The sequence below is a fragment of the Pinus tabuliformis genome, chromosome 6 (genome assembly GCF_031772625.1).
Source record: "Pinus tabuliformis cultivar Carrire ecotype Pingquan chromosome 6, CPIR1, whole genome shotgun sequence".
NCBI lineage: Eukaryota > Viridiplantae > Streptophyta > Pinopsida > Pinales > Pinaceae > Pinus > Pinus tabuliformis.
The window spans coordinates 40,268,428-40,291,668 of record NC_142292.1 but is presented as its reverse complement, the minus strand read 5'-3'; positions in this window follow the sequence as shown (position 1 = coordinate 40,291,668).

The following is a 23,241-nucleotide window of genomic DNA, read 5'->3' as shown; positions in this document are numbered from 1 at the left end:
ACATTGGGTCCAAATTCAACATTTTAGAAATTTTTCCTCTATAGCTGCTGTTCTTCATGATTTCAGTCAAAGGGATGGATACCTTTTTCTTAGAAATCTCATTCTCTAGGCTGCAGGCGGGAGTTCTTTCTACCTCTTTGACTGGGACCTCCTTCCTTTCCTTGTCTTTTGAGGTGGCCGGGTGCTGTGATTGTTCTGCTGATTTTGATTTGCTGCTCTCCGAAACAACCGCCTCCTTTCCCTTTCTTTGTGTAGCTAATAGATCTTTCTTTGTTGTTTCATCCTCCTTCTTTTTCTGAATTTGTTTAGACGGTACATCTCTGTTTCAAAGGGAATATCACTGTTGTTGTGTGGACAAAGCATTCATATACCCCATTTGATATTCTTCTGACTCTTCTTCCAACACGGTTTCATTCGCTAGGATAAAGTCGGTGTCTTGGTGTGTAGCTGAATTCACTGCACATTCTTTTTCTTCAGTGATGTAAGTAGGCAGCTCATCTGGAGTAAAAAGATGGTTTTCCTCGCCTATTACATTCCCTTCCTCATCTGATTCTGGTCCATGTACAAAATTTTGCTGCAAAGGTGTTTGTATCAGCTGTTGTGCTGTCTGCTCTTGAGTCCAATGATCTCTTTGTCTTATCCTATATTGTGGTTGTTGTTGGCCACAAAAGTTAGGATTCCTAACTTGTGGCTCTGGCTTGTCAAGTTTTACCCTTTCGAGCATTTGTTCTACCTTCTTGAGTAGCTGACCCATTGAAGAAGATTCTTCTTTCACTGTGGTTTTCTTCTCTGCTTTCGCTCTTTCTCTTTTGGACAGCAGGTTAGCCTCAATGCTAACTGGAATTTTCTGCATATCTTCCATTATAGTCGGTTCTCTCTCTCTCAATTGGTATGCCATGTCAGCATCAAAACCATCCAGAAAATTCATCATTGCTAGTCCCACAAGTGGCTTTAGATGATCTGGGATATCATTGTAGACTGCATTAAATCTAACACAATAATCTTGGACCGACTCACCGGCATTCCACTTGATTTGTTCATACTCGGCCAGAATTTGAAGGGGATTCTTTTTTACTTCCCACCTATTCAAAAATTGTCTTTGTAGCTCTGCCAAGGTGGTGATACTTGCAGCTGTCAAACCTCTGAACCATTTCCTCAGATCACCTGCAAATGTTTGTACAAAGAACCTCATTGCCACGTTCTCCTCATCGATCTCATGAAGTTCATAGAAATCTGCCATTTTATCCACATGTTGTTGAGCTGTAATGTTGTTAGGAGTGCCATCAAAAAACGGGGTTTTACTTTGATAGTCATTTGGCATGTCATCTAGGACTCGGGGCAGAACAAAAGGAGAAAAACGGGAAGCCATCATTCTCGGTGGATTTGGCCTTGGAGGTGTTGGAGGAGTGTGCACATTTTGCAAGGGGCTTGCACTTGGAGTTTGGGGCTATGTGGCAATGTAGTTATCGATTAATCTATTAGCTATTTCCGTCTCAAGGTCTACAAGAAATTGCGGACCGGGGACGGTGTAATCGACAGCCTTTTCGGATTTAGATTCAAATAGTGATACCTCAAATCGTTCGTCAAACTCAAGCTCCTCAAGATACTCAAAAATGTCGGGACATGAAGGGGATTTGAACACGGGGGTTATGGTGCTTTCTTGACGAAGGAGTCTTGGGATCAAATTTGGATTTTCGTAAATGTGAGGAGGGTCCATTTTCAGATTCGCTCTGATGTATCGTCTTGAAGCTAGCGTGCTATTGAGAGGAATTACGGGACACAACCAACTTACTCAGCCTTTCCAATCCTAAGCTCATCATCCGAGAGCCTAGAATTCTTATGAAACAAGGGGATTTGATTTTCAACTTAAGTCCCCAATGGAGTCGCCACTATGTTAGCACCTAAATCTGCCTTAGGCTGAAGAAGGAAAAAATTAGGGTAACCACAAACCATGCTCAGTCTGGTAGCTAGCCCTACCAGAGTAGAAGAGGGCTCTCTCTGAGTCACGCTCAGTGAATGGATAGGTAAAATGGTCTGAGATGACTTGCAATGCGATATTTACCTTAGGATAGTAAGTGAAAAATGATTTTGGAAAATATTTTCGAAGTGACTAAACTTCTGAGATGTATATGGGACTAGCGCTTAGCAAAGAACAGAGAATTGGGGATGAAGGCACAGATTATTCCGTCAGGCAAGGTAGGCGGGAAGCGCAACAATTTTAACTTAAGGTGACGCGGAATGGAAATATTGCCGAAGATAGTGAAAAGGGCATGGTCGCATGAATCCTTTTCAACAGAAGAATAACACTGCACATGAAATTTTCCGACAGGCAGAGCAATATAAATTGAATTTCTACCTAATCTCACTTAGAAAATTTCACTAAAATGAAACATGAAATGAATTATGAAACATAATAAGATACATATGGAACATAAGAACACATTTTCTACACTCACTACCACAAGAATCTCATGAAACAGAGCCGCTTCCTTTCATTAACTGTCTGTCAAAAATACACAGTGCAGAAACAGAGTTTCTTTCCCACAGTCTCTCAGAAGTTACAAGCGAGCCAACCCTTTGCAGATAAAATGTATACAATATATAGAATTTTTGGAGAAGAGATGGAATGCCCAGGGGTTGGGAAGTTACTCAAATCATTTCGAAATGGAGATGGAGAGCCAACCATCAGCTATAGGTGCAACGATCTCAAGCATGACATTTGGCTGTGGTGACCCTTTGTATTCTTTGCCACTTGGATAGATGCCCACTTGGAGAGAAAACTCTTTAAAAGCTGCCTTTGGTGCCAAACAATCAAAGAGTGAGGACCGGGCCCACTTGGAGAAGTCGTGACCTCGAAATTTTGCGAAACGGGAGCAAACTGGGCAAAATTTCCTTTGTGTGCCGCGCGCTTTTCTCTGTGCGTCGCGCTATTTTGGGGTAGTTTCAGGTGTCCAAAATGTGCCCAAGTGGGCCTGTTGGAAATCTTGGCCTGTCTACTTTCTAACCCCACTAGAATTTCTGAACTTGGTGCTCATTTGCCACTCCAAATCTTCATTCTCTCAAGACTACTTTCTGTGTGTCCAAAAAGTGGCAGAGAGGCCATTTTTGGGGTTTTTTGACCTTTAGGAGACCTAAAACTTATCAAAATTTCTTTCCCGGACACTACTAGACATATTTTTAATGCTAAATCCAAATATGCAATCCATTCCTCATTTGGAGCTCTAGCATTTTAGCGCCACGCGGGGTGTGCGACGCACAGGGAGAAAAACCCTGTTTTTTGACCAAAAAATTTCCAAAAACACAAAATTGCCCCAAATTTTTTGAAATTTGGGATGGGGGCTCTCTATGGAGTGCCATGTTGAGCTAAGGAAGCCTTGGCAAAGATTCTAAGCCTGTCTTGCTCTTTTGCCCATTTTTCCCTTCTTGTGGCTTTCCTAAATTTTTCTTTCAAACTCCTTATTCGGGCTCTCAAACTCAAGTTCTGTGCCCTGTAATGACGAGCCACATGTCTCAGCAGTGTGTTGTCTTCATCGGCCTTGTTCAAAATATTGTCGAGGTGCATGTTAACTCTCTCAAGAACAGACTCATGATCATCAATAACCTGTTGCTCCAATGAATTCAATTCAATCCCCCTCTGCTGGGTAGTTAGGCGATCCTCACGGATATTCTGCAGCTGCATGATCACATGCTAGTCCTTCAGATGTTTGTTCCCCTACTCCATATATCTGATGTTCCATTTGGCCATCTCCAGCTTGACTGACAAGGAGTGACTCTCTTTCTCTTGCTCCTGGAAGATCTCTTTCAGTTGTGCACTTTGCAGACGTGTATCTGTATCATCATCATGAAGGAGAATTGATTCGGTCTCTCTTTCACCTGGTGGCACACCTGAAGGCCCCTCCTCATGCTTGGGCTTCTTGCCCTTCTCACGTACCTGTATTTTCGATGTAGGAAGCGAGGCCCCTTCCACCCCGAGTGGAGATAACACTCGCTTTGCTGCTGCAAACAAAGGCCTGGTGCCTTTGGGATAGCCTCTTTGATATGTGATGGAAAATGGCACCACAGTGGACTCATGGAGCTCATGCTGATGAGAAGGACTACCTATCTCATGCTTTGCCTCTGATACTACCTATGGAGCGCTGAAGAAGTCACGGGAGATGAGGTCCTCCCAAGCAATGCCCTGCAATCCCAACTGATGATCCACCAAAATCTGGATAAGAGCGAAGTGATATACACTGTTGAGCTGCTGCCGAGGGGTCTTGTGCTGCATGAAATTTTTTATTTTCTCTATGTTCCCGCTGATGAAAAATGGGAGGTTCATCATACGCAGCCTGGTAAAGTGCATGAGAAACCTGATGTGATAGGCATAAAGGCGATAAAACCTCCCCTCACAACTGAAGTATTTCATGATCAATTTCATGAGCGGAGCATACTCATCTCTCAGAAATCTGAATGGGAAAACTCTAGTGAGTTGACTCAAACAACTGGCCCTAATGTAAGGCTCATAAAGTGCCCTCTTCACCTTCATCTTATTGTGCCACTGTTCTCCAACATTTGGTATGCCTGTTGCCTCTGATATGGTTTTGGGTGTCAATGTGAAAGTGACCCCTGCAAAGATAGACTGACCTCCATGTAGGTGAAGTGCAAAAATACGGGCCAACTCATGATGAATTCTGACATTTGCCACCCTCTAAAAAAATTCGAAACATGCTAAGTGCTGGAAACAAGACATAGCGAGAGGGCATGCCTGCAACTCAGTGAGGGTGTTTGGTTCATCCCTGACATGTCTGCCACTCCTAGGTCTCCGGGGAGCCTGTTCTCCTGAAGCTGTGTCATTGTGTGTATCCCCCTCATAATCTGATGAATTTTCTGATGCCATCACTGCTGCTTGTACCCTGAGTTTAGTGCTGCCCTTTGAATTCAATGACACTGATGAATGCTATGAAAATCTGTTACCAAGGGGACAATAAAACAGGGGAGTGTTAGGAGGGGAATGATGAAAAGGGGAATAGGGTTTAAGGGGAAATTTATCAAGGATTTGGGAGTGTTTGGGGTGTGTTTTTGATGGGGTAGGGTTAAGGAACTTTTGAGCTATATGAGTAAAGGGGACAAAGGGATATGATTGCAATGTAGCTAGGGTAACTATTAGGGGAAAATGCTCCCGGGGAATTTAGCAGATAGAGGTAGGGTAGGAGCATATTTAACCATCAAGTTACTGTAGCAAAAACCCTATCTTTTTTTACCCTTTTGTGTCATTTTTGTGTTTGCTTAAAAAAAATTGTTTTTGGTCTCATGGTCACCAACATCATATTTTTCTTTAAGCTTAGGATCAGTGGTAAAAAGATTTATGGGCACTTTTGCAATTTTAAGAGCCAATTCCAAAATTTTTGGACGATTTGGTGCATTCTTAGGCTCACAAGCCTATGCAGCGCACGCTTTGCCCAGTGCGTTGCGCGCCGGGTATGCGCCACGCCAGTGCAATGTTAACACTGTGGCCGGGCTCCCAATGCGCCGCGTGCCCTGAGTGCGCCGCGACACCATGTGTGTGCGCCGCGCACTGTAAAGGTCGCCCAAATTTTCTTGAAAAATAGGGGAGAGGGTTTGAGGGCGGTTTCTTTGGGAGACAAGGTGGAATGGGGGTGGAAATGATGAGGAGTGAGGGGACAAGGGGAAGGGAGAAAAACCTTGGTGGCATCATCGCAAACTTGCAACCCCATCCATTGTTTTTCATGGTGAATTTTTCATGGTTGGCCATTGTGCTGTGGATATCATTTAACCTCTTCACAAATACCATATTCTTGACAAAACTTGATGAACAGGTGATTTTACAAGGCTTACCTTTTAATTTGATCACTTTTTCCAAGTTTTGAAGTGGTTTGGCATTGTTTTGGGCTGCTGGACTATGTGCACCGTGCACAATCCCCAGTGCACCACACGTCTTGTATGCGCCGTGTCCGTGTAATATTTCAACTACGGGCTGGTTGTGCGTCGCGCCCGGTGAGTGCGTCGCGCTCCTACTTGTGTGCGCCGTGCTTCCCAAATCGCCTCCCAACTCACTCAAATGCTCACCATATCAACTTCACACGTTTGCAAATGTCTTCTCCAAGTCATTTAGCAGCAAAATACCTTTTCTTTGGGTCAAAACATGTATATATAGGCTTGAGAGAAACTGGTTTGATTTTTTCTTCCTTGAAAACCCCGTTTCTAATGTTTTTGTTTTGCACTTTTTTTTTCATTGACTTTTTAAAAACTCTAGCTTTTCATTTTTCTTCGAAATTTGGGCTTGAATAATGAAATTTTTGGTATTTCTTTGCAGGGATTGTGTGTCTAGGCCTCTAGCTTTGAAATCCATTACTGCATCTAAAAATGTCAACTGGTGATTTTTTGGAAAATTTTGTCATAGTTGACCTTGTTTGACTTTTATTCAAAACAGAGTTTTGAAGAAAAGTTGATGTCTCTTCAAGTGATGATGAAGCTTTCTGAACTGTAGCTGTATAAGGTCTCCTTCTGGCCTGCATAGCTTGTTCTGGACATGCTTTTCAACGACCAAACTGATGAATTTCTAGACCCTAACAATAAAAATGACTCTGTCCTACAATATGACTAGTCCTTGACTATCATGAATTTCATTGATTACAGACCAATTCAATAACCAGCAGAGGCCAGACATGAGGGGAAATGAGTAGCATGACTTTCTCCGTCATATCATGGCATGTCCCTAGCAAAATGCAGTTTCGTGGATGGAGCGGGACACCTAAACTTGAAATGCACAAAGAGCTTTGATCTCTGACGGAGGGCTGACCAGACCGACTCTAACAGGTCCTACGATAAGTTTTATTTTAAGTGAAATTGATATCATTTTTCTAGATGAAACTTTGGAGTATGATGAGTCTATGGTCCCTAACATAGATGGATTCATTTTTTGTGAACTTGGAATAAAAAATCCTCTCCCAAAGGAATTGGAGGAATATCCAATTATATAAAAAATAAAGACTCTCCCCATACTCGTCTTCATAAGATAAATGCCCTCAATTGGTACATTTGTATTTAAATATTTGACATTAATGTTAAGAGATTTATGCCATGATTTTTTATTTCGTACCTATCAACTTTACTTTTTATAAGAATAAAAATCTACATAAGAAATTCTGTTATAATACCTTATAGTAGGATATCCATAGTTTAAGGTCTTGGCTTGAGGGGGCTTGGACATAGTTTCAGAGTTAGTTGTGCTAACCAACAAAACCCTAAACTACCGGCGATTTCAGCAACAACCTGCTTAGCGCAGACTGTAGTCTCACCCGAGGTAGTATTAGGGGATGCTAGAACCAGGTTTCTACATCTAGAAGGTTATGTGACATGGAGTTAGGGTGTTTCTAAAGTTTTGGGCCTGATCTGACCTTTGCGAGACCTTATCCCCAAGATTCCCAAAACATGGACGATTTTAAGCTAAACAGAGTTATTAACTTTGTGTAAACATCTAATCGTGCATAAAATCAAATATAATAGTAGCTCTAGATCTTCACAGAGAAATAAATATGAAAATACAGATAACTAGCATTCAAGTGCATGCAAATATAGAAAACATTGAAGTATATAAATTGGACACAAAATTGCTTCAAATATTCTTTATTACTTCATATCTTCCATATACAAGATTTCCAGATCCTACGCACACAACTGCAGAGGCCCACATTATTACAGATCCATTTGGGCACATCAACCCCAACTTACAAATGGATACTATTAGGGCCCATCAACTCCTAATGCAGTTGTTACATGCCCTAAAGAAGTTAAACATCATAATGCCTCACTTCCAAAGAAGTTCCATCACTGAAAACATCCAAAAATTGCCTCTAAGAAGATTACCGCAAGTAGGCGTTCATTAGTGTGCGCTGCAATGCAAACCATACACTGTCAGGGTGCTATGCAACGCACTTGGTCCCTCTTTGGCCTACGCTGGGTGAATTTGAGCGAATTTCTGTGACGGTTTGAAAGATTCCTTATCCATTAGATGCCTCTAGAAGTTTCTCAAGGCTATCCACTCCTTTGAGTTCACATTTAGATGAGGAAGGGAGTTAAGGAACATCAATCCCCTTATCGCTTCTTCCATGGAACTGAATTCTAAATTTAGGAGGGCATTCATTATCACCATTCATGGCATAAATCCCTTCATTCACCTATAAAAATACCACTCATCTAAGTGATTAGGGGACTAGAAATTATTGAGTTATAGGGAGATGTTGTTGGCATGAGATTTGAGTTGATTGCAAGTATTGTAATGATGTCAAAGTGTTTTGCTTGTTGTGAGGAGAGGATGGGATTGAATTGGAGGAATGATGCTAAATCAGGCCAATTGGGTTGTAATTCTTTCTTTCACTAATAAAGTGTTCAAAGCTTTTTCCATATGCTTGTATTGTATTTTGATGCTTTCATATGCTTATCATGTACTTGATTCCATGCTATGTTTAATCAATAGATCATTATCATATGCTTTGATGGGTTCTTGTTTCTATCTGTGTGTAGGTACTTCTCAAGCAGCTTAAGTACAGGAAGGAGCAACAGAATCGGTCACGGAAGATAAAGAACAAGCGGAAGCTACAAGTAGGTTCTCTATTCTCTTATTTTATCTATTGTTTATAGAAAAGGTAGAGAATGCTTTGTACTATTGTTTCTAGATTAAGCTACTAGTCTAGATGGTTAGGCATTTATCCAAGAACACTAAAACTTCCCAAAACAAATTTGTGACTCCACTAGGGAATGATCATCCATATTAGTAGCTTATCAACCTCTTAAGGCATTTCTACATACTGTACTTGTGGTCGTTGATTGAATTTCAGTCTTCTTTCGTTGAAAATTGAGTCGAAACTATGTCAAAATTGCCTTTAGAATGTCTTACAATCATCAGCGCAGTCCAATGAAGGACACAGTGTGCTGTAGTGCACTTCTCGCATAGACCTAGTGCGATTCAACACACTGTCCTTAATTACTGCTTGCGCTGATCCCTTGAGGGTCAGTTTCCCATCTAGGAACTGAAAGTTTTTGCCAATTTTCTCTTGTTTGAATGATTTGTTGAATGTCAATGATGTTTTGTCTCTGAAAATAGTTTTTAACTTCCTTAATTTGGCCCTACTTAGACTAGGATTGATAAATGTTTCTTATGTGTTTACTTTTTCATTTTCAATCTATAGTTGAAAGTTAGTTTTGATCGATCGATCTTTAGCGAAATAAATTTTCGTAAAATCGTCTTTTCCTTCGAAAGTTGAATTTTCGTCAAATCTTCATTCATGAAAGATCGATTGGTTGATGCATATGATTAGTCTTTTCGTTGAAAGTGTCGTAATTCTTCATTTCTTTGAAAATAAATTATCTCTAAATCTTCATTTTTACAAAAAGAGTTTGTTGATCGTTTGTGCATTAGTTTTCCTTATTGAATCATTCACATTAAGGGAAATTGAAAAGAAATACATGCATCTTGCATTGAAAATATTTTGTGTGTGATAAAAGGAATAGTGTAGGGAATTTTCATTTAAATTGTGCCCTTTGCTCTTTGATCAAAAGAAATCTGATTGCTCTATCCCTAAGTAGCTAGGATTTTCATTGTTAAAACTGAATGGAAAGTATGCTTATCATGATAGTTGCATTCCTAGGAATTGCAAACATACATCACATGGTGAACCTTGAAAGGAAAATTCTAAAGAAGTTCAACTTAAAACTTATCTGAAATTACCTAATGGAGCATTGTCACTTAACAAAAAACATTTAGAGGTCTAGGCTAGAAATGTGTTCCAGCGTCGTAAAACAAAGCAGTTGTCGCTAACTTTTCTGCAACACATCCCAAGTGTGATACCTCATTCCATGTACGTGATTATATCATAGCTCACCCACGTACCTTTGGGTATATAGGGCAGTTTTGCAGTACGTAAAGTATATGGGAATGCTCTCACTGTGTGGTTTTGCATTAGACAGTGCTTATATAGACTGGGCCTCCACGTACCTTCGAGTATATATGGGAGGAAAACTCTAGGTTTGTATCCATCCTTAGCTAACCAAGTCGGCCACCTTGTATATTGTGATACACCGAACACAACATTCGGGGAGATTACCTGCCCGCACTTCTTGGTTTGCCAGGAGGTATTCTGCAGTTCACAGTTGCTTGGTAAACCATGTTGCCTAAATTATCCCTCTTTTGTTTTGTTATGTTACTTTGATTAAAATAAATTTAATTGACTGCGGATAACATCCTCCTCGCTCCCTCCTTAGTTTATCTTAGGCTAAAACATATGGCAACAACTCCGGAGTCCACCTATCAAGGAATTCCTTTTTATGGGAATCCTAGTCCTTTTCCTCCTTTCGGAAATATTGGTGCTCCTTATATGGCTACATTGTCCCTTCCAGGATTTACCATTGGCTTGCTAGTATGATTGTTTTCAACCTCCTTGGTTCAAAATGTCGTGATTTCTCCGCAATCGAGTACTACTCCAACTAGACAAAATCAACCTCCAGTTGATCCTAAAGTTGACCCTTTGCCTTCTTCCTCCCCTTCTTCCTCTTCACCTGGTGAAAGTATTGGTACTAGTAACCAGGTGGCTAAGAAGAAGAAGAAAGGGAACAAGAAGAAGAAGAAGCAAATTCAGCAGAGGGCTAACCAAGCAACCATTGCTTTGAATAAAACATATGATCAGAAACCATCTGTCAAGCCTCAAAAAGTTCGATATCCATGCAAACTTTGTACGGGAAGCCATTTTATTTGAAATTGGCGTGGTATTCCTCAGATATTAGAAGAATGGTCTTCTCATTCACATCATCATATGCCATCAACTTTTAGAGATCATGTTGGTGACACACCATCAACTAATGGTAGTAACGTTCATGGAAAGAAGGGAAAATTTAAGTTTCCCTGTAGGTTATGTGAAAGGAATCACCCCATTCACCTTTGTCCCTATCTGGATGAAGCCCAAAACGTGTTGAATAACCATCCTGCTTCACGTAGCAATTTTCATCTGGTTGCAAGAAACTATCCCTAAATCCTTCACTAGTTGATGAATTAACTGACCAAAATCAACCATCGGTCAAACCCACTCTCTCTAAAAGTGAATCCTATGAGTCTATACTCGACCCAAATCAACAGGTCGAGGTAATAGTTGACCCAATTTCACCTTCAGTTAATCGTACCCTTCCCGAAGAGAGTGAATATGATACCACTCAAGTTCTTTCTGTTTCTTTAGATTCTAATGAGCTTTAGGGGAAACCCGCCTATTCCATCAAGATAGGAGGAAAATCCTCCTGCACTCATATCTCAAGGGGTTAATTCTCTTGTTCTTATGGTACGCCCTCCAAGTAGTCTAGTAACTTCCTTTGATTGGAGCTGGATGGCAAGATTTTGTCTTCCTTCTTATGTGCCTTTCCAGATCGTAGTACAAGTTTGTAATATGATTGTACCCGACACTATTATAGATGAAGGTGCATCAATGAGTATCCTTTCCTCAACTACTTGGAAAGTGCTTGGTTCACCACTGCTTGTGCCTGTTACACAGAATCTGTTGGGTTTTAACAGAGGAACTAGTCAACCATTAGGGATCCTCCCTCAGTTACCTATTACTTTGGGAGGAAAAATAGTTTATTTGAACGTGATGGTAGTCCCAGGCCCTTTAGATTAAAATTTACTTCTTGGGTGCGACTATTTTTATGACATGGGAGCTATTGTTTCCACACTCTTTCGAGTGATGCGTTTCCCGCATGAAGGTAGAAATGTCACCATTGACCAGCTTTCATTTCCCGGTCCAAATATAGCTCCTAGTCAACCATCCTCCATAATTGGTCCTTTTGTGTCAATGGTATCATCCCCACCACGGGTTCATTATGTGGCAACCTATTCGATACCTACATCAACTAACGATCAATTAAGTGATGTTGTACATCATGTACTGGGGGTATTGGAACCAAATCTCTCCTTCGTGACCTCTTATGAGTTATGATTGAAAATATGATGAGGATAGTTCTTTTACTGTGTCAACCTCGTTAAAAAATGAAACAGATGCCATGAGGATAGTTCTTTTACTCTGTTAACCTCATTAAAAAAATGAAATAGGTCCTCGAGGATAGTTCCTGGTCTTGTGTCAACCTCGTTAAAAAATGAAACAAGGAATATGAGGATAGTTCTTTTACCTTTTTCCCTATCTAGATGAAGCCAAAAAAGTGTTGGATAACCATCCTGCTTCACTACAACGATTTCCATCTGGTTACAGAAGACTCTCCCTTTCATCATGCTGGGGGCATGTAAACCAAGCTCAAGCATAGTTTTTCGTTTCAAGCTTGTATAAAAATCAAACTGAATCCAAGCATAGTTTTTTGTTTCAAGCTTGTATAAAAATGAAACTGAATCCAAGCATAGTTTTTCATTTCGAGCTTGTATAAAAATGAAACTAAATCCCAGCATAGTTTTTCATTTCAAGCTTGTGTAAAAATGAAACTCAATCCAAGCATAGTTTTTCGTTTCGAGCTTGTATAAAAGTGAAACTGAATCCAAGCATAGTTTTTCGTTTCAAGCTTGTGTAAACAAGAAACTTAATCCAAGCATAGTTCCCTATGGTTCAAGCTTGTGTAAAAATGAACCCGTTTCCATTTTAACACTTGTGATTTCCATTATATCAGCCTTTTCATCAGATGAGCCTTGGTTGTTTTAATCCCATCGCCACCATCCCTTTGGCTAATCAGACACTTTCACTTGGTTTTTTTATCCTTTTTTGAGGAACAATTGCAACGAGTGGTCTTATTAGCCAGCCTCTTCACATAATCAACATGTTTTCAGAAGTTCCCACATCACCATAACCAGTTGCTACCCTAGACACCACTCGTTCCTCAAAATGGAGTCCTCTTTAAGCTCTTTCCAGACTCTCTAAATCTGAAAAGGTTTTCGAGCGCTTGTCCTTCCCAGCTCGTTAACGGATTGGAAACGATATCCCTCTTGTATTATTTTACGCCTTTTCGGATTTGAGAGATTAATTTACGAAAAAGAACTTGTGGAGTTTTCTTTTCATCCCTTTTCAAACTCTCTAAACATGAAAAGGACTGAGTTATCTTTGTCACTAAACTCATTGAAAACATCAAAAAGCGACAAACTTGTTCATGTTGACAAGACTGAGTTTCACCTTCGCTAGACTCGTTAAAGCATAAAATAGCGATGGATTTGCCCGAAGGGTGAAATTATACAACAAGCATATGTTATCCTCCTCAAGCTTGATAAAAAATAAATAGCTACTGGTCAGTAATGACTGGGGAAAATTGAAAAAAAGGGAAAACACTTTATGGTAGCAAGTCACTCTTGAACATGACACTTTCACCTCATCACCATGACTATGTGGGTTGGGTCTTTCAGCTTGATGGTGATCACACCATTTGTCTATCATACCATTCATTACTTGGTTGTGGGTCAATGCTACCAATTCATCTTAGTGGCGCCGACATGTTCAAGAGAAGTCATTCAGTTCAAAACCTCATCCTTTGTGATACCGTAAACCTTCATTTTCATGACTGTCATTCCTAAACCTTGTGTTGTAAATCGATTCTCATCTCAAAAATTATTTACCTTGTTTCATGTCGTTGATGTGGGATACATCAAGGCCCTCCTGTGACAAGTCGCTTCTTGTCGACATCAGCACATTATCCAAGAAGTTGACTTAGAAACATCCCTTCAATACCATGAAGCTTGCATACATCAATGGCAGGTTTCTCACTTTCGCCGATAGGTTAACATCATTGACCTTCGATTGAAAGACTTTGTATGGTGTTTGACATCACATCATTTATTCACACCATGCGAAATGTATTATAGTACCTTAAGGGTCATTATCATTATTGGTGATTCCTCTCGCGTTTGTTAACAGCTTACATCATTGGCTGGTAATCAAACGATGTCTTCCCATGTTCGAATTCAGAACATCTATTCACATGGTTAGACTTGTACTTGAGTGAAAGGTTGAACAAGATTGAAGATCCCAGATCTAGTTTCATCCATCCGGGCTGCGATATTTTTAAGAGTACCACATCAAATGTACAATGGCATTACATTGATGGTCATCCATTCATGGGTCTATATCTGTAGACGACTATATTTGTACATGTAATGAAATTTTATAAGCTGAGCAAGGGTATGATTTCCCTCAGCTAGTTCATGAGAAAAATCAAAATATCATGATATATGTATTGTAATTGATGCAAGTCACCTTCTGTTTCGAAACCTCCTCTCCTCGTGATAAAGCATTTCACTCGACATATATATTTATGACTTCATGCTTTAGGGGGAAATTATTACAGATCCATTTGGGCACATCAACCCCAACTTATAGATCGATACTATTAGGGCCCATCAACTCCTAATGCAGTTGTTACATGCCCTAAAGAAGTTAAACCTCATAATGCCTCACTTCCCAAGAAGTTCCATCACTGAAAACATCCAAAAACTACCTCTAAGAAGATCAGCGCAGGTAGGCCTTCATTAGTGTGCGTTGCAATGCAAACCATACAATATCAAGGTGCTATGCAACGCACTTGGTCCCTCTTTGGCCTACGTTGGGTGAATTTGACCGAATTTCCATGAGGGTTTGAAAGATTCCCTATCCATTGGATGCCTCTAGAAGTTTCTCAAGGTTATCTGCTCCTTTGAGTTCACATTTGGATGAGGAAGGAAGTTAAGGAACATCAATCCCCTTATCCCTTCTTCCATAGAACTGAATTCTAAATTTAGGAGGGAATTCATTATCATCGTTCATGGCATAACTTCCTTCATTCACCTATAAAAAGACCACTCATCTAAGTGATCAGGGGGCTGGAAATTATTGAGCTATAGGCATATGTTATTGGTATGAGATTTGAGTTGATTACAAGTATTGTAATGATTTCAAAGTGTTTTGCTTGTTGTGACGAGAGGATGGGATTGAACTAGAGGAGTGATGCTAAATCAGGAAAATTGGGTTGTAATTCTTTCTTTCACTAATAAAGTGTTCAAAGCTTTTTCCATATGCTTGTATTGTCTTTTGATGATTTCATATGCTTATCATGTACTTGATTCCATGCTATGTTTAATCAATAGATCATTATCATATGCTTTGATGGGTTCTTGTTTCTGTCTGTGTGCAGGTACTTCTCAAGCAACTTAAGTACGGGAAGGAGTAACAGAATCAGTCAAGGGAGATAAAGAACAAATGGAAGCTACAAGTAGGTTATCTATTCCCTTATTTTATCTATTTTTTATAGAAAAGGTAGAGAATTCTTTGTACTGTTGTTTCTAGATTAAGCTACTAGTCTAGAGGGTTAGGCATTTATCCAAGAACACTAAAACTTCCCAAAACACACACACTCAATTGTGGACTTGCCAAGGTCTCCACGTACTCAACTACAGGAGCTTTCCACTTCGCCAAAAATACAAAAAGATCATACATACTTAGAACATATCAAAATCCATTCTATTCATTTATTGATTCCATTGAACTCGGTAATACACCCTTTTATATACTTTTTCGCATTACAATACCATGGTCTGCAAACCATGGGTGGATCTCAAAAAAGTACAAAAACTAAGGGGCTTTGACCTTGCTAAAGCCCCTTAACTCTTAGTAACCTGTGATACTCGTGCTTCACTCCTCAAAGTGTGGAGACTTTACAATATTTTATCAAAACTTGACCAAGGGACCCCATCCCAACACACCCCCAACACAAATATGTGACTCGTCCTTGAGTCACTCCATTAGTACACTTTGGATCTTTGATTTCAGGCTGGTGAACGAATACTTCACTCGGTTAAGCACCTCTGTGCATTGTACTGTTTGCTGTCAAACTTCTTCGGCCAACTTTTCTATAGTTTGTCCTTTTGTTGCTAGGCCGACAGTTTGTTTTGTCTGTTGCATATGCTTGAGTGTGCCTTCCATATTCTATGATAGCTTCCCTGTCTCTTCTTCCCATGTCTGAATCCTAGCAGTGATAATATGCATCTTCTTCCATAGTTCCTCGATTTTTCCTTGCAGGGATGTCCCCTCTTTTATTCAGGAAAACAGTTGCACAAGGGCTAAGGTGTGCATCGTTTCCTTTATTTTGTCATGCTTCAGGTGATTATCCCAAATGGCTACTTCAATATTTTTCACCTGCGGTTCCTCCTGTAGTGAGACCCACAGTTCCAATGTTTATTCGAACAGTTGACTACAATCCTTGAGTGTAACATCGGGATTTTCCCTATTTGTTCCCATGGCAGCCTCGCGCTACTCTCAAATCTCCAATGGCATGGTGGGTTGTAGCTTCAATTGAAGCTCAATGATTTGCATATACAAATCGAAGTAAAATTTATCCACTTGTGCCTTTAATTATCTAAATGCATCTGCCAACTGTTGTACTTTTTCTTTAGAAGCAGCCTCGGACTAAATTTGGAGTTTGAAAAGCTCACTGCATACTCGGGAAATGGATGGATCCAGTTGTGCCCTTCTCGCAACTACTTCATCGAGATCCTAGAGAGATTTGTTCTTTTCATCACACATTTGTTGACTGGTGATCTACACATCCTTGATCACCATAAGAGTTTGTTTCTCTCACACCTTAAGCTCATCTGCTACACCCTTGTGTAGCTTATGCAATGTGTATATGGGGACTGTTGTGAGGTTAATACTCACATTTTTAGGTGGCTAGGTGCTCTCCCGCTCTACGACATCATTCAAGTGTAAGGATCCAACAGGAAAGGGTATAACGCGAAGCTTTGAAGTGAGTACCGACTACACACTACCTGATGTCATTGGTTTCTCGCTCACTTGAGACTAACTCACTTGAACCACACTCACTTGAACTTGGCTTGCCTGACCTTGCAATTCTCTAAGGCCCTCCGAGATCATCATCAAAACAGGCTAATAATGTTCTTCGATGTGGCCATAGATATCTTATGTCGTGGGCCTAACAATATCTCCAAGTTCATCAAGGTCCCCCTTAGTGAGGACCATGGCCTCCGCACTCGCAGACTTATCGAATTTGTGATTTTTACGTACACCTCATTCACTTGTCTTTTATCGTCATTTGACAATAATGGGAGAATCAACATCCTTCAGGTCTACATAGGTATCTTCGCTACCCTGATCAGGTTCTTCTGGATTCTGCTCTTCTTCTTGCTTGTGCTCTGGTTCCTGCGTGGTATTCTTTTCTAGGTCGATGGTCACCTTCTTCTTTTCCTGCTATGCCTCTTTACTAATCCCCGCTATACCTTCTACAATATCTATCGAAAGGAGCTAGTTAGTCAGCCACTCAAGGAATAGTTGCGTGATATCGTCTTCGATGACCAAAAATGACAACGTCGTCCATTTCTTCATCAAATAGCACCTCGTGCAAATGTATACATAGTGGAAATCGGCCTCGAAATTAGAAATGCACCAATATTCTATGAATAGACTTGGTGACAACCTTTGCTTCAAGTTAATGACCATTCGCAGGTCCATTTCAAACATTACCCAGAACATCTTATTTTCAATGACATGGGCAAGGTCCTTTGTTGTCCACATTGAGGCAAATTTAGTAGCTTCACACAACTCTGAATATGTAGTAGGGAAATGTGAATCATCCGGTGTCCTCCAAGTGATTAATGTGATCAAAAATAATAACCACACACAGTGGAACGATTTTCCTTCCTCCCACACTTCATAGAAATCATCCAATAATTCTTGGCACAAGTAATTTTCCCAATTGAATTGAACCCCCTTGCTGCACTATGCAGCCAAGGATACCACTCATGTCGGAAATTCATCAGCATGGCACTTTCTTATGATTTTTCCTGCCAAAATATGTACAGCAAACTGCACAACTTCATCTGAGATGGAACTTATGGCATATCCCCGTGACTCATTGACCAACCCAAAGTCACTTTTCATTTGATCTGCGAGCTCTCTCACCTATGACTTCCCCACAAAAGCATCTGTGGGGTTCATGGCTTGATATGGTAGTGTTGTGATTCTTCGTATTAGAATGTCGTTAATTGGTATGGGCCCTCCCACCCAAAGACACCCATCGTGGGCTAGTGCCAAAAATTGGCGAACACAAATAGTGTTAATAATGCTTTGGCTAAAATGTGGGACATTAAGCATATTGAAAAACCCTACGCGCTCAATACCAGCCACCCATTTCATTGGTTCAAGTCTTCTAAGGCCCGCATCCTCATAGTATACCGTCTTCAAGTACTTGTTAGGTTCCAACTATGGAAATTTCTCATGGTCACCCAAATCCCAATCTTCCATCTTCAGATATCGTACCCGAGCCAACAATTCGGCCTCAATAGTTACTTCCTCTGGTAGAAACATCGTGAATACCTTGAATTTTAAAGATTCGGGATCCTTAGTTACTTTGGCGGTAGGCTTCTACATTGGCATATACGATGGCAGCCAAGAAATTATCTCTGTGCCTTCTGCACTGATATCCTCAACCCACACAATCATCTCTTCTTCATCCAAGTCCCAAGGCTCCATATGTTTCTTGTTTTTATCCATTCTACCCTTCTACCTTTGCTTAGTTGGGATCTTCTGCAGTGATTGCCGAACCAGGGGCTACTGCGGGTTTTTCTCTCCTTTCGTGGAGGTAGTAAGCTTTGGCGAAGGTGATGTATCAAGGACTAGAGTTGTTGCAATCATGATGTTCCCTAATCCTCTACTCAAGAACTCTTTCTCAACTTCTTCGCAACTCAGGTAACAAGACATGCAACAACACACTCGGCTCTTTAAATGGAAAAACACATCACAATTTCTCAAGAAGCAAAGTGTCCAAATCAAGAGTGAGGTGTGATATTTATAACCCAATTAGAATTCAAATTGTCTATTCCCCCTTAGACATTCCTCATAAATGTGGATTTGGCGGCATATTTTCCCATATTGGTGCCTTATATGTTTTCCCCCACTCCTTGTAATGGAAAATTCCTTGTCAAATTAATTGTAGTTGTTCCAATGGTCACTTTATGGGAAGGTTGCATGGAAATCCTCCTTGTGGTGCAGCTACCTCATCGCAGCTCCCACCTGCGCCATACTTCAAAATATCATGCAGCCTTCCTTCTTCGATAAACAATTTCCGCGGTAGAGTACTTTACAGTCTTGCGCTTTGTTTCAACTGCCAGCAGTACTAAGACTTTCCTATGGCCATGTTGTCATTACGTAGGGATGATATCATCCCTATAAACATTCAACCAGCTCCCATTAATCCTACCAAGAAATACTTCCGCATTTAGCTTCACGAGCTAAACTATGCCACCATCAGAAATATCCTTAATTACATATGGTCCTACCCAATGCATCTCAAACTTCCTCAAAAATTTGGTAAACTTACTGTCATACATCAGAACCAAATTTCCATTTTTGAAAGTATGATCTTAACGTGTCGATCGTGTCATGCCTTTTCTCTATATTTCTATACCTACTGATGAAATCTAGCCAAAAAGTGGTCTTCCTCTAATGCAAGAAGTTGCGTTAGGCATTCCTCCATTACATTGCAATCTACCATCTTGGTTACTATGACAATCTTGAGGCTGGGCACTAGGTATTCCATCGGCATTACTGCTTCTTGTCCATAAATTAGTCGAAAAGGTTTCTTTCCCACTCAGTTTCTTATAGGTAGTCCTATATTCCCATAGAACTGCTAGTATGCACACATCCCAATCATTCTTATTAACATTTCAGACCTTTGTCAGGGCATTCTCCAAGATCTTGTTGAAAGCTTCGATAGTGCATTCATGTGGGGATGATACAACATACTCTTCTAATGGTACATCTGAAATTATTATGTTAAAGTTATAATTGTCTCGTTCAGGAAATGTGAACCTCTGTCACTCATCAGAATCTTTGGGCTTCCAAACCTTTAGAGAATAAACTTGAATACGAACTTCGTAGTAGTGTTTGTGCTGCAATCCTTCATAGTTTGTGGCTTAGCCCATTTATCAAATCCATATAGTGTGACTTGTGGATTTAAGGGAAGTCCATCACTTCGTGATGATCTCCCGGTCCTTTGACATACATTGGATGCACAACATTACTCCTTCGAATGTTTATGTACCTTCGGCCACCATAATCTTGCTTGTAGGATCTTCTGCATAGTTTCCTTTCTTGCATAGTGCCCTCCAACTATACACCACATGCTTCAACTAGAATACTATGTCTTTCATATTCAGGCACATATCGGCGTTGAACTTCGTCTAACCCCATATTATATAATTTTCATGCAATCACAAAAATATCTGTAGCCCTGACAACTAATTCCTTCTTCTTTCTTGTCATATAACCTTTAGGGGCTACACGAGTAGATAAAAACTGAATAATGCCTACAAAATGCTCATCTGCAATGTTGACAACAAAGAGCTATGCGTCAGGTAATCCTTCATCAATATTTGTAGGCTCTTTGCCATTTTCGATCTGAGAAAGGTGGTCCGGTCCAGAATTCAATCTCTTGGGCTTCACTATCAATTAAAAATCATATTCTTGGAAAAGGGGCAAACACCTACAGATTCCCCCCCCCCCCAACACAAGCTTATTAACCAGGTACTTAAAAATGGAATGGTCTGTGTACATCTTAAAGTGTGCACCTAACAGATAATGCCTAAACTTATGTAATGCATAAACCATGGCCAATCCTTCGTTCTCTGTGGTTGAGTATTTCTTCTCGGCCTTAGATAGTTTTTCACTGGTGAAGGAAATATGGTGATCAATATCTCCTGCCCCTAGGTGAGTTAAGATGGCTCCCAACACTATGCAAGACACATCCACATGCACATTAAATTCCTTCTTCCAATCCAGGAATACTAGGATTGGCGTCATAACCATATTTTTCTTCAATGTATCCAAGATCTTTTGACAATCATCGTCCCAACAAAACGTATCATCCTTCTTTAACAACTTCTCCATGGGCACAGTGATCTTTGTGTATGCCTTAATAAACTTCCTCTAGTACCCATTATGACCCAATGTCATGCATAACTGCTTTACATTCCTAGGGGGCTCCATATTGATAATTATGGTGATCTTAGGAGGGTCTACCATTAATCCCTCCTTACAAACAACATGACCTAGCAATATTCCATAAGGTACACAAAAATGTATTTCTTCAAGTTCAAGGAGATCTGATACTTCCTACATGTATCCAACATCAGGTACAGACTAGAGACATGTTTCTTGACTAGACCAAACATTGTCCAATCATCGAAGTACACTTCCAAAAAATTATGAATGAATTCCTTGAATGCTACGACAACCACCCTTGAGAAAATTGCAAGACAATTTTTTAGTCTCAAAGGCATGACTGTATATTTGAATGATCCCCATTATGTAGCGAAGGTAGTCTTACTTCTATTCTTCGGAGCAATCTTAATTTGGTGGTATCTCGATAATCCATTTGTAAATGAATATGCTTCTTGTTTACCAAAATTCTTGAGAACTTCATCTGTAAATGGCGTAGGGAATGGATCATGTATGCATGCATCATTTAACTTTTGCAAATCTACATAGATCCTAATATCACCCTTCGTTTTGTTTTCTTGGACCACCATAGGACTAACCCATTCAAATTCTTCTACTGGTTCAATTATTCCAGCCGCGAGCATATTATCAAGTTCCTCCCTTACCTTTTCTTTGTATTTTGGATTCAAATGATATGGACATTGCTTAACTGGCTTTGCATTAGGTTTGAGATTGATCTTCATCATGCCCAAATCTCCTACTATCTCTTTCAAGTGAGAGAACTTAGTTGGAAATAAATCCTAATATTCATGTAATAATTGACCTTATCCAATGTATCTTCATCCCAATAGTCTCCAATGTTTTCACATTTTGGCTCTTCTTCTGAACCAATGTTTACCTGTTTTATGTGTACCGATTGTGAAATATCAGGGATCTCCACATTAGGTCCACCAACTTCACATTGTCCCTCTAATTCAGGGATTTTTTGTGGATCCTCATCACCTTCTTCCGTCATGACATTGTAACATTATAAAGCATGCTATAGCTACATACTCCAGTCAGGATGTACCCATGTGATAGGATCTATGGGTGTTTAGAAGATTGCGGCTTTAATTTCTTGAAGCGCTTCATCAATGCATTCAAACCCATATTTGAAACTAAAGGTCAGCAATAAAATTTCCTTCATCTAATCCTAATCAGCGGTCCCGTGTTACAACTCCATCTCTAAATACCATCTCTTTGGGATAACATATAGGGTATGAACAAAGATATGCACCCACTCAATGTTGTGGGGAAAAATGCCTATGCAGGACGATCCTATCCACCTAAGGTGTGACAGTGCCTTAGCAACAAACGAGTACAACTATTTTGGTTTCTTCCTTTATAAAATGTGAAAGAAGAGAGATCAATAGACTTACCGGTGTCTTCCGTTTGTCCCTCGATCCGGTCTCTCTTCTCTTTGGGAGTTCACAGCTACTTGCCTTCTTGCTTATCCAGCTTCAACTTCCTGCAAGATCACAAGAGAACAGCTACTTGCGACAAGAGAAGAACTCTACTCAAAGACAAATGTTCACATTCATAACTAGTTTAGGATTAGAAATAAACTAAACATGCTAATAAATTCATACATCAAAAATACATCAGCATATAGGAGAAACCAAGATAGCTTTATTGATGAATAACAAGCTTCAGGAAGAGATACAACCCAGAGGGCTCCAATCCAGCATCTCCTTCCCAGCAAATGGAAATCCTCTCTTTTCCCCCTTCAAAGCATTAAGCACCCAATGATTCCAATCTCAAACCAACAACAATTCTTTGCAATAACAAAATTCCAGCCTCTAGATCTCATGGAAGAGAGATCCATATATAGATGTTTGGAGAGAGGATGAGTCAGCTTGATATCTGACTAGTGTCCTCTCCCTCTGTCAGTTCTTGAGTCCACTTGGAGGTTCTTGCTTCCACTTGGAGATTTGGAACCTCTTACTCATCACCAGTCGAATTCCCTGAGGCAAGTGTCATTTTGGAAGCTTCCTGGGTTTTGACACCTTGAGAAATGAGCCTGCCACTTGTCCACTCTCATTCAGCGCAGGTAGCCTTTGTTCTAGTTGACATTCAATGCAGGTAGCCAGTGTTGGCTTTGACATTCAGCGCAAACAGTTAGTGTATCCACTGAAATGATCCTGAATTGACTTGTTTTTGAGCAGTTTCAGGTGGAGAACTTCTGTGAATTGCTGTGGTTTGTTAGCCTTGTTCCTCTAGGGGTAGGAACAAAATGTTTAGGGACTTTGGA